This window comes from Plectropomus leopardus, chromosome 2 (genome assembly GCF_026936395.1).
Source record: "Plectropomus leopardus strain MGB_pleo_1.0 chromosome 2, ASM2693639v1, whole genome shotgun sequence".
Classification (NCBI taxonomy): domain Eukaryota; kingdom Metazoa; phylum Chordata; class Actinopteri; order Perciformes; family Serranidae; genus Plectropomus; species Plectropomus leopardus.
In genome coordinates, this window is record NC_142177.1 from 42,576,616 (window position 1) to 42,587,256 (window position 10,641).

The following is a 10,641-nucleotide window of genomic DNA, read 5'->3' on the forward strand; positions in this document are numbered from 1 at the left end:
CACATTAAATAGCCTGTAAAGACACACCATAGCAAAGACAGTTGCAAAAAAGGTTTAAATTGGCATTATTTGGCATATGGAAAAAATGACCGAAAATGCAAGGCTATAGTAAGGCAAAAATGTCAAAAAATGACATGTCCAAAAAACAGCTGAAAACCACCTTAAACCACCTTAAATAGCCTGTAAAGACACGCCATAGCAAAGAAACTTACAAAAAAAGGCTTAAAGCGCCATATTTTGGCATGTGGAAAAAATGACCGAAAATGCAAGGCTATAGTAAGGCAAAAATGTCAGAAAATGGCATATCCTACAAAAAGCTGAAAACCACTTTAAACCACATTAAATAGCCTATAAAGACACGCCATAGCAAAAGAAAGTGACGAAATAGGTTTAAATTGGCATTATTTGACATATGGAAAAAATGACCGAAAATGCAAGGCTATAGTAAGGCAAAAATGTCAGAAAATGACATGTCCCAAAAACAGCTGAAAACCACCTTGAACCACCTTAAATAGCCTGTGAAGACACGCCATAACAAAGAAAGTTACAAAAAAGGCTTAAAACGCCATATTTTGGCATGTGGAAAAAATGACCGAAAATGCAAGGCTATAGTAAGGCAAAAATGTCAAAAAATGACATATCCCAAAAAAATCTGAAAACCACCTTTAACCACCTTAAATAGCCTGTTAAGACACGCCACAGCAAAGAACGTTACAAAAAAGGCTTAAAATGCAATATTTTGGCATGTGGAAAAAATGACCAAAAATGCAAGGCTATAGTAAGGCAAAAATGTCAGAAAATGACATGTCCCAAAACCAGCTGAAAACCACCTTAAAATACCTTAAATAGCCTGTAAAGACACGCCACAGCAAAGAAAGTTACAAAAAAGGCTTTAAATGGCACAATTTAAAATTTGTCAAAAATGATCAAAAATGCAAGGCTATAGTAAGGCAAAAATGTCAAAAAATGACATGTCCCAAAAACATCTGAAAACCACCTTAAACCACATTAAATAGCCTATAAAGACACGCCATAGCAAAAGAAAGTGACGAAATAGGCTTAAATTGGCATTATTTGACATATGGAAAAAGGACCGAAAATGCAAGGCTATAGTAAGGCAAAAATGTCAGAAAATGACATGTCCCAAAAATAGCTGAAAACCACCTTAAACCACCTTAAATAGCCTGTGAAGACACGCCACAGCAAAGAAAGTTACAAAAAAAGGCTTAAAGCGCCATATTTTGGCATGTGGAAAAAATGACCGAAAATGCAAGGCTATAGTAAGGCAAAAATGTCAGAAAATGGCATGTCCCAAAAACATCTGAAAACCACCTTAAACCACATTAAGTAGCCTATAAAGACACGCCATAGCAAAAGAAAGTGACGAAATAGGCTTAAATTGGCATTATTTGACATATGGAAAAAGGACCGAAAATGCAAGGCTATAGTAAGGCAAAAATGTCAGAAAATGACATGTCCCAAAAATAGCTGAAAACCACCTTAAACCACTTTAAATAGCCTGTTAAGACACGCCACAGCAAAGACAGTTGCAAAAAAGGTTTAAATTGGCATTATTTGGCATATGGAAAAAATGACCGAAAATGCAAGGCTATAGTAAGGCAAAAATGTCAAAAAATGACATGTCCAAAAAACAGCTGAAAACCACCTTAAACCACCTTAAATAGCCTGTAAAGACACGCCATAGCAAAGAAACTTACAAAAAAAGGCTTAAAGCGCCATATTTTGGCATGTGGAAAAAATGACCGAAAATGCAAGGCTATAGTAAGGCAAAAATGTCAGAAAATGGCATATCCCACAAAAAGCTGAAAACCACTTTAAACCACATTAAATAGCCTATAAAGACACGCCATAGCAAAAGAAAGTGACGAAATAGGCTTAAATTGGCATTATTTGACATATGGAAAAATGACCGAAAATGCAAGGCTATAGTAAGGCAAAAATGTCAGAAAATGGCATATCCCAAAACCAGCTGAAAACCACCTTAAAATACCTTAAATAGCCTGTAAAGACACGCCACAGCAAAGAAAGTTACAAAAAAGGCTTTAAATGGCACAATTTATAATTTGTCAAAAATGATCGAAAATGCAAGGCAAATGTAAGGCAAAAATGTCAAAAAATGACATGTCCCAAAAACAGCTGAAAACCACCTTAAACCACATTAAATAGCCTGTAAAGACACGCCATAACAAAGAAAGTTACAAAAAAGGCTTAAATTGGCATTATTTGACATATGGAAAAAATGACCAAAAATGCAAGGCTATAGTAAGGCAAAAATGTCAAAAAATGGCATATCCCAAAACCAACTGAAAACCACCTTAAACCATCTTAAATAGCCTGTGAAGACACACCATAACAAAGAAAGTTACAAAAAAGGCTTAAAACGCAATATTTTGGCATGTGGAAAAAATGACCAAAAATGCAAGGCTATAGTAAGGCAAAAATGTCAGAAAATGACATGTCCCAAAAACAGCTGAAAACCACCTTAAACCACCTTAAATAGCCTGTAAAGACACGACATAGCAAAGAAAGTTACAAAAAGGCTTAAAATGGCACAATTTAACATGTGTCAAAAATGACAGAAAATGCAAGACTATAGTAAGGCAGAAATGTCAAAAAATGACATGTCCCAAAAATAGCTGAAAATCACCTTAAACCACCTTAAATACCCTGTAGAGACACGCAATAGCAAAGGAAGTTTCAAAAAAAGGCTTAAAACGCCATATTTTGGCATGTGGAAAAAATGACCGAAAATGCAAGGCTATAGTAAGGCAAAAATATCAAAAAATGACATGTCCCAAAAAAAGCTAAAAACCACCTTAAACCACATTAAATAGCCTGTAAAGACTCGCCACAGCAACGAAAGTTACAAAAAAGGCTTAAAATGGCATAATTTAACATTTTTTCAAAAATGACCGAAAATGCAAGGCTATAGTAAGGCAAAAAAAATAAACATCAGTACAGCTTTTTCTTTTAAAATACTTTACTGTAACATTTTTGACATTTTCCTTAATTAAGAATAATTTTAAAGTGAATATTGCACCTGAAGTTGCCGTGTACCTGAAGTGTTGCAGAATGCTGTGCTCTAAACTTTTTTTGAAATGCTTTGACTTTTTAAAGACGACCTCTTCAACAGACATACCATAGTATGACTTTTTTGACATGTGCAAACCTTGTTTTTAATGTTTCTTGTGTAGTTTTATTGGCTCATATTCAACTCTTTGACCTTGTTCTTCGCCTCATCGTCCGTCTCCCTGTTCTCTTCCCCTTCAAAGAAGGACAACACACAGAGCAGCCGTCAGTCAAGATAAATAATTTAATGCAGTTACATTGTCAATAATACGTGCACTCTCACGCACAGAAAGCAATAAGCCTGTCCATCCCCAACGCCCTCTGTCTCCTCCCTCTCCTCCAAAGTAAGATCAAACAGGAAACAAAAGTCCGTAATGTGTCTCGGTGCAGCCTTTTAAATCGTCTCAGCAGCAGCACTGAAGCTCTCTGTGCACCTGCACTATCACACTCTAACACATGCTCTGAGTACAAGTACCACAGTCGGTTCCTACAGTGAAGAAAACACACAGTCACGCACTAACACATCAGTACAACCTCACACCTGAAACAAATCCACCGTCAGCAACATCAGCGTCACAAAGCCCTTTACATTCAAACTCTGACCTCGTGTCCGTTCACATGTCCGAATGTTTGGCGTCATTTATTTAACAGACGAACGCCAGACAAACAGAAACATCACGGCACTGGAAATATTCACTCTTCTGGGCTTCACACTGTTACACTCTTAAATGTGTTTTTTTTAGAACAATAAAAACAAAAAAAGAGGACGAATCTGTTTGAAATGAAATCGTCCGGATCTGCGCTCACTTGTTTCACAGAGAAATCCAAAAATTCAAATACTTTTACTCATCGGCTGCAATATTACAGCGGATCGTTTTAGTTTTGTGGGTTTTTTCAACAAATAATTTCCTTTTTCAGTTTCTTTTTTTCTATAAATATTTGAGTTTGACCTGATTTGAAAATCATTTTCTTCGTAATTTAACCCTTTAATTTTCAAAATGAAACGTCACAGTGTCAGTTCGTCACCTCAGTATCTGGATCGCTCTGACCGAATTTGTGAGCAGAAACATAATAAAGGTTTTAAACACGTCACAAACCAGAAAATGAAATGAAATAAAGCGAGCGTCCCGTTTGTTTCCAGAATAAAAACCACACAGTGCGCGGTGAAGTGTGCGGAGACAGTTCGGGAGGTTGAATCTGACGTGGGCTCGTTTGGCTCAGAGGCACTAAGCCGATAAAGTGACACGTTTCTAAAGTTCAGCCGCGATTCTGCCGCATCTTATCAGATACGAGTCTCTGTCCCAACCGGCCAATCAGATCACAGACGCAGCACGCCACATGTACAATGGCACTGTGACACAGCGGTCGTGGGTTCGATTCCAGCTCACGGCCCTGTGCTGCACGTCGTCCTCTCTCTCCCCCTTCACACTGCTGATCTGCCCTGACTAATAAAGACAAAAATGCCAAAAAATCATCTTTAGAGAGTGTGTGTGTGTGTGTGTGTGTGTGTGTGTGTGTGTGTGTTTCTCACACTGATTTATTAAAGTCCTAAAAACAAGCTCAGTGTCTTTGACGTCACGCAGGCTGTGAGGCTGCTTCCTGCAGCGCTGACGATAGAAACAGAGTGTGTGTGTGTGTGTGTGTGTGTGTGTGTACCTGTAGGTCTGGTCACAGGTGGATTATGTCCCCGGGCACAGACAGGTCAAAGGCCCCCCGACCCTCCACAAGAGCGAGAACCCCAGACCCAAAACCACAACAAGACTGTTGTGGTTTCTGAGACTCACTTTGCCTCATTTTGTGTCTTTTTATGGTCATTTAGTTTCTCTTCTTTGTGTTTAGTTTCTCTTCTTTGTGTTTAGTTTCTCTTCTTTGTGTTTAGTTTCTCTTCTTTGTGTTTAGTTTCTCTTCTTTGTGTTTAGTTTCTCTTAATGTCTCTTTGCAGCCGTTTTGTTTCTCTTTGCATTTTTTTGTTTTGTTGGTTTATCTTCTTGGCAGTTTTGGGTTTTTTTTTATCTTTGTGGCGTCTCGCTCGTAGTCTTTTTTTATCTCCTTGGTTGTTAATTGATCCTTTTGTTTTTCTTCGCTATTGTTCAGCGTGTCTTTAAGGTTGTTTTGTTTCTCTTGGCGACGTTTTGTCTCTCTGCAGTTGTTGAGCGTCTCTTCACCGTCACTCTTACTGCTTTTTTTCTGTCTCTTGGCGGCATTTCATTTCTCTTCGAGGTCACTTTGTGTCTCATCACGGTCTTCTTGTTTCTCTTCACGGTCTTTTCTTTTTCTTCTTGTCTCTTTGCAGTCGTTTTGTTTCTCTTTACTTTTTGTTTTGTATTTTCTTCCTGGCAGTTTTCAATTTTTAATTTTTTGTGGCATGTGTCTGCAGCTGTTTCATTTCTCTTCCAGGCCGTTCTGTCTCTCTTGTCGTCATTTTGTGGTCGTGTCTGTCTCTTCACCGTAGTTTACTTTTTCTGCGCTGCCATTTTGTGTCTCTTCATGCTCAGCTTGTGTCTCTTTGTGGTTGTTAAGCGTCTCGTTTTGTGTCTCCTCACAGTCGTTTTGTGTCTCTTTGTGGTTGTTAAGCGTCTCGTTTTGTGTCTCCTCACAGTCGTTTTGTGTCTCTTTGTGGTTGTTAAGCGTCTCGTTTTGTGTCTCCTCACAGTCGTTTTGTGTCTCTTTGTGGTTGTTAAGCGTCTCGTTTTGTGTCTCCTCACAGTCGTTTGTGTCTCTTGAGGTCTGCTTGGTTTTTCTTCGGATGTTTAGCGTCTCTCCGCTGTCACTTTGTCCCTCTTTGTTCCTGTTCAGCATGCATGTCTTTGTGGTTGTTTGGTTTATTTTCACAGTCGTTTGATGTCTCGTTGCGATCATTTAGTTTCTTCTTCTTCTGACATTTGTCTTTGCGGCTGTCTGGCGTCTCCCCACGGCCACTCTTCAAAGTCATTTTGCGTCTCTGTGCGATGCTTTTCTTTCTCTCTGCGTTCACTTTGTGTATTTCAGCGTTTGTTCGGCGTCCCCTCGCTGTCACTTTGTTCTTCTTTGCTGACGTTTTTTTTTCTCTTTGTGTTTGTTCAACATCTTTTTGCTCAACGAAACAACAAGAGACAAAAAATGAGCATGAAGAGAAACAGAGAGAGCGCAGTTGTTTCGTATCTCTTCCCAGCCAGATTATTCCTCTTGTGGTCATTTTGTCTTTTTGCGGGCGTGTCCTTTGTCCCCCCGGTCGTATTGTTTCCCTTTGTTTTGGTTTTTGTCTTCGCAGCCGTTTAGCGTCTCTTTGCTGTTGTTTTGAGTCGTCCCCCATGTCTGTACCCGAGGGCCCCGTCAGTAATCCATCCAGTGTGAAGGTGAGGTTCCTGTGTGTGTCTGCACAGAGGTAAAGACGATAGATGGTGCACACCTGCCATCCTCTTCCCCTGTAAGAGCTTACCTAAGTGTGTGTGTGTGTGTGTGTGTGTGTGTGTGTGTGTGTGTCGTGTACCTGCACTGACAGGTAGAGGTGAATTGTTGTGCTAATATGACAGCTAGTTCTCACACTGAAGGGCGCCGCTGTCCTTCGTGAAGGACTCCTCGGTTTGGTGTGTGTGTGTGTGTGTGTGTGTGTGTGTGTGTGTGTGTGTGTGTGTGTGTGTGGTATCTGTCTACATTATGACTGTTTTTTTTAGACCCCAGAAGAACAACATGAGGTGACAGCAGGCAGCAGTGGCTGCAGTCTGTCCTCTGTATGTGCAGTATGTTTAAAATGAAATCTGTGTATTAGTACTACAGTACATGAGAATACTACAGTACTGTGCAGACTCAGACTGGGATCTAAACTTGAGGTTCATGTGGTTTCTTTAATTCTGAATCAGTTTGTTAAATACATAAAGCTGGACAGACACTGCACGTCTTTTTTCATCCTGCATGAAACGTACGATTTCGACCCTGGACGTAAACACGGGACCTCTGATCGGTTAGCGTTAGCAGCGTTAGTTTGTGCGAATATATTCTGAACTAAATGATCAACAACGCCATGACCTCAAACAAAAACCAACTGACGCAGAAATTCAGCCAAACTCAGGCTCAGCGTCCGCTCAGCATTAAACGTGCATTGGCTGTTTCCCCTTTTGTTCTCTCCCAATGCATGCTGGGATTTTAGGCTGCACCTCTGACCCTGATTAGGATTAGTAAATTTTTAAATCTGAACACGTGGACGTGAAGTATTTACTGTATATAGAAGTTGAAATCTCACAGATATGATGGACTCTATAAATTTGTACAAACCTGAACTGATGTAAAGCAGCAGTTTACAGTGAAGTACTGAGGATCCCTTCATAGTATTAGTATTATTATTATTATTATTATTATTATTATTATTATTATTACTACTATTACGTTATTATACGTCACAGTGTGGACACGAGGTGTGCGCACTTCAGCCAATTTATGGAGAAAATAGATTTTCTATCATCATGTGGGCCGACGCATCTTCATCGCTAAATGACAGAATCGGACGTTTGTACTCGCAGTTACATCCAGTAACAACCATTTAAACCGTCTCTCCTGGATTTCGCGATCACAACAAATTAAGCCAATCGCTGTGAGTTCTGTTTGCAATTTTTGCCCAATCACCATAACTTTATCGCAAATTTGACTGTTTAAAATAAGTAAAATCTCATTTTAATGTAGAGCTGCGTGCAGCATATTGATCCGTAGAGCATCTCTCTCTGTGTTTATCAAGAGGCTGCTGCTGCAGGACTGCAGCTCTGTGCCTGAAGTCACAGAGGCAAAAAAACAAAAAAACAAACTTGAACAAAAAAATTGAACATTTCAGGCCGCAACAATCACAAAACAACCCGCGAAATCCAGGAGGGACAGATTAAATGTTGTGAAAAGTTTAGGAAAACATCATGTTTGGGTTAAATTTAATGTTCTCATACAGCAGCCCGCTCTCACTCTGAACTCGTCAAACACTGCCGCTCTGTCAGTCTCTGTGTTTTTGGCCCGTGCTCGGACAGAAGTGGTGGCGTAATCATATCCCGATGTGTGCATGAGTGGCGTCACTCGAGAGCGCGGCTGAAAGGACCTGGTCGCGTACGCATGCAAAGCTGAAGGAGAGCGTCAGGTAATAACCATTACCCTTAGGTTACCATCACAATCCCAGTAACCAAATAATACAAGGAGCGCATCAGCCGACTTTGGTGCAGGAGTCGGGAGTTTGCTTCCCGTGTTGATGTTTTTGTGGATTTTTTAAAATCTAACCATCCGTGTTTTTTTAGCATAATTCTAACCATCGTGACGGTCGGCATTGGTTAACGTGTGCTTTTGTTGTCTAAACATAATCACGTGCAGCGTCATGCCATGAGTATTTGTCATGGTAACGGCATCACGGTAACGGCATCACGGTAACGGCATCACGGTAACGGCATCCCAGCGCATAAACGGCTGACACTGTAGGACACCTAAAACGTCATCAGGAGACGCAGAGGGTCTCTGACAGAGCGGCACCATGTGACGGGACGAATACGTGTTGGAAGCAGCGTTCGTACGGTTTTCTATGAAAAGTTATGCACCAAAATTCCTGCATGTCCCATGAAAGTCTGAGCCATTTTAAGGTTCGTCCTCACCGTGTTTCTTTCCCTAGACGTAACCATGGTAACGTGACCTGCCTCATCCAAACCTCTGAGACTTCATATCAATGACGTAACTTCACGTTAAGGTCGTGACGTCGTTCAGAGGCCGCTGATCCGCAGGACACACGAACCATCGTCTGAGGACACGTTTGTTACGTACGTGCATAAGTGAACTAATGTTAGAAACGTAACCATCTGTAGCCGTCCGTCTTTAACCCTTTGAAACCTGCAGCGGCATCACTCTCATGCTGCATTCAGACGCCGTCACGAGACATTTAGGGGGAAAAAAGCCAATAAGCTAATGGATAAGAAAAGTTTCACAAATTGCAAAAAAAAAGTAGTAGAATTGTAAAATGATTTTTAAAAAGTTAGGGAAAAACTATAATTATAATAATTATAATTACACATTTTAAATGTTATAGAATATTTATATATTTTTAAGAACCTTTCCCAGGTCATTTCCTTGTTTATGTTTCTTTTTTTAAAATTAATTAATTTTCAGGTAATTTCTTTTACTTTTTACAATGTTCTCGCAAATTTTTGGGCCCCTTCTGCCTTCCCTTTTTTTTTGCCCATATTTTAATTTTATTTTTATTTGTTGTCTGATTTTATTTGACATGTTCGAAATAAAGATCTATCTAAATTATCTCTATATAACACTTTGTTCTGTCTGTTTGCTTGTTTGTATCATAATTTCTCTATTTTCTTTTTTACATGTTTAAAATAAATCAAATCAAGGAAATCAAGCCAGTTTGTTCAGGTTTCAAAGGGTTAAATTACGTCACCTGACTTCTTCCTTTGCTCCGTTAAATCACCACGACCGCTTCAGAAATATTTGACTGTTTTTACGTTTGACTGTTTTACGACTGCATTTAAAATCACTTCTGACTCATCTGCTCATTTCACCTCCAATTTTCAGTCTCACACACCAAAACCTTCACAACACACACACACACACACACACACACATAAACACATACACACGTTAACTGTTCAGAACACACACACACACACACACACACACACTCCTACAGTACAGACCTCTGCGAGGATCTTTGGGTTCACTGATATGTGGTCTGATGAGTGTTTGAGACATCAGGGACAATCTTTACAGCTAACGTGTGTGTGTGTGTGTGTGTGTGTGCGTGTGTGCGTGTGTGTGTGTGTGTGTGTGTGTGCGTGTGTGTGTGTGTGTGCACTCGCGCATATATATAACAGGGAACATACTCATCGTTACACAGTCACCAACAGGGAACGGCAAAACTAACAGGGGACATTTTTTAAGTCCCCACTTGGACATGCTCTATATCATCATAAAATCATGTGTTATGGCCTCTGGTGAAATTTTTCAGATTTTGCCAAGAGGGGACCAAAGTGTGTGTGAGTGTTTATATCCATATTCAGAGCTCTCCCTCCTGGTTGGAGCTGGTATTTGAAGCGACCCATTCACACATAAGCTTTTTAACACTCCTCTCCCCAGCAGCCTTTCAGACTGCAGATGGGCCGTTAAACAGGCTTTAGTAATGTTAATGTGGGTGACATGAAGGCCACAGAATGTAATGTATCAAATATGATACAAATAGCATGATAGGTTCAATAAAGACACCAGTCTCCTGAAACGTGATTTGTTAATAGTCTTTGCATTAAAATTCAAGGCTTGGCTTTAGGTGATTTCATAAGTTTTAAGCTCTATACTGTATTAAAATAAAGGGCTACCCAGAAGGCAGGAGAGAAATCAGTATTTTAGAGCCTTAAAAAAAGCAAGAAAACTATAATCCAAGCAGAATAAACCTTTACATAAAATGATCAGCAGTAAGATTTTTTCTTTTTAGGTTTAATTATGTAAAATGATGTAACATCAGACCTTGACTAGACCTTTAAAGTTGTTCAGTCCCTGACGATACTGACCTGACCAGTTTCCACGAGCACTGAATGTCAATCAGTTTTCAAT

The 10,641-nt window shown here is 39.7% G+C and overlaps 1 long non-coding RNA gene across 1 annotated transcript; it reads right to left on the reverse strand.

Annotated features, from left to right (window-relative positions):
* Positions 1-3,320: 3,320 nt before the first annotated feature.
* Positions 3,321-10,036, reverse strand: LOC148190306 (uncharacterized). Its single transcript, XR_015775179.1, has 2 exons — positions 4,747-10,036; positions 3,321-4,535 (listed from the first exon to the last, which is right to left on the reverse strand). It is a non-coding gene; the product is annotated as an uncharacterized LOC148190306 (long non-coding RNA).
* Positions 10,037-10,641: the final 605 nt, after the last annotated feature.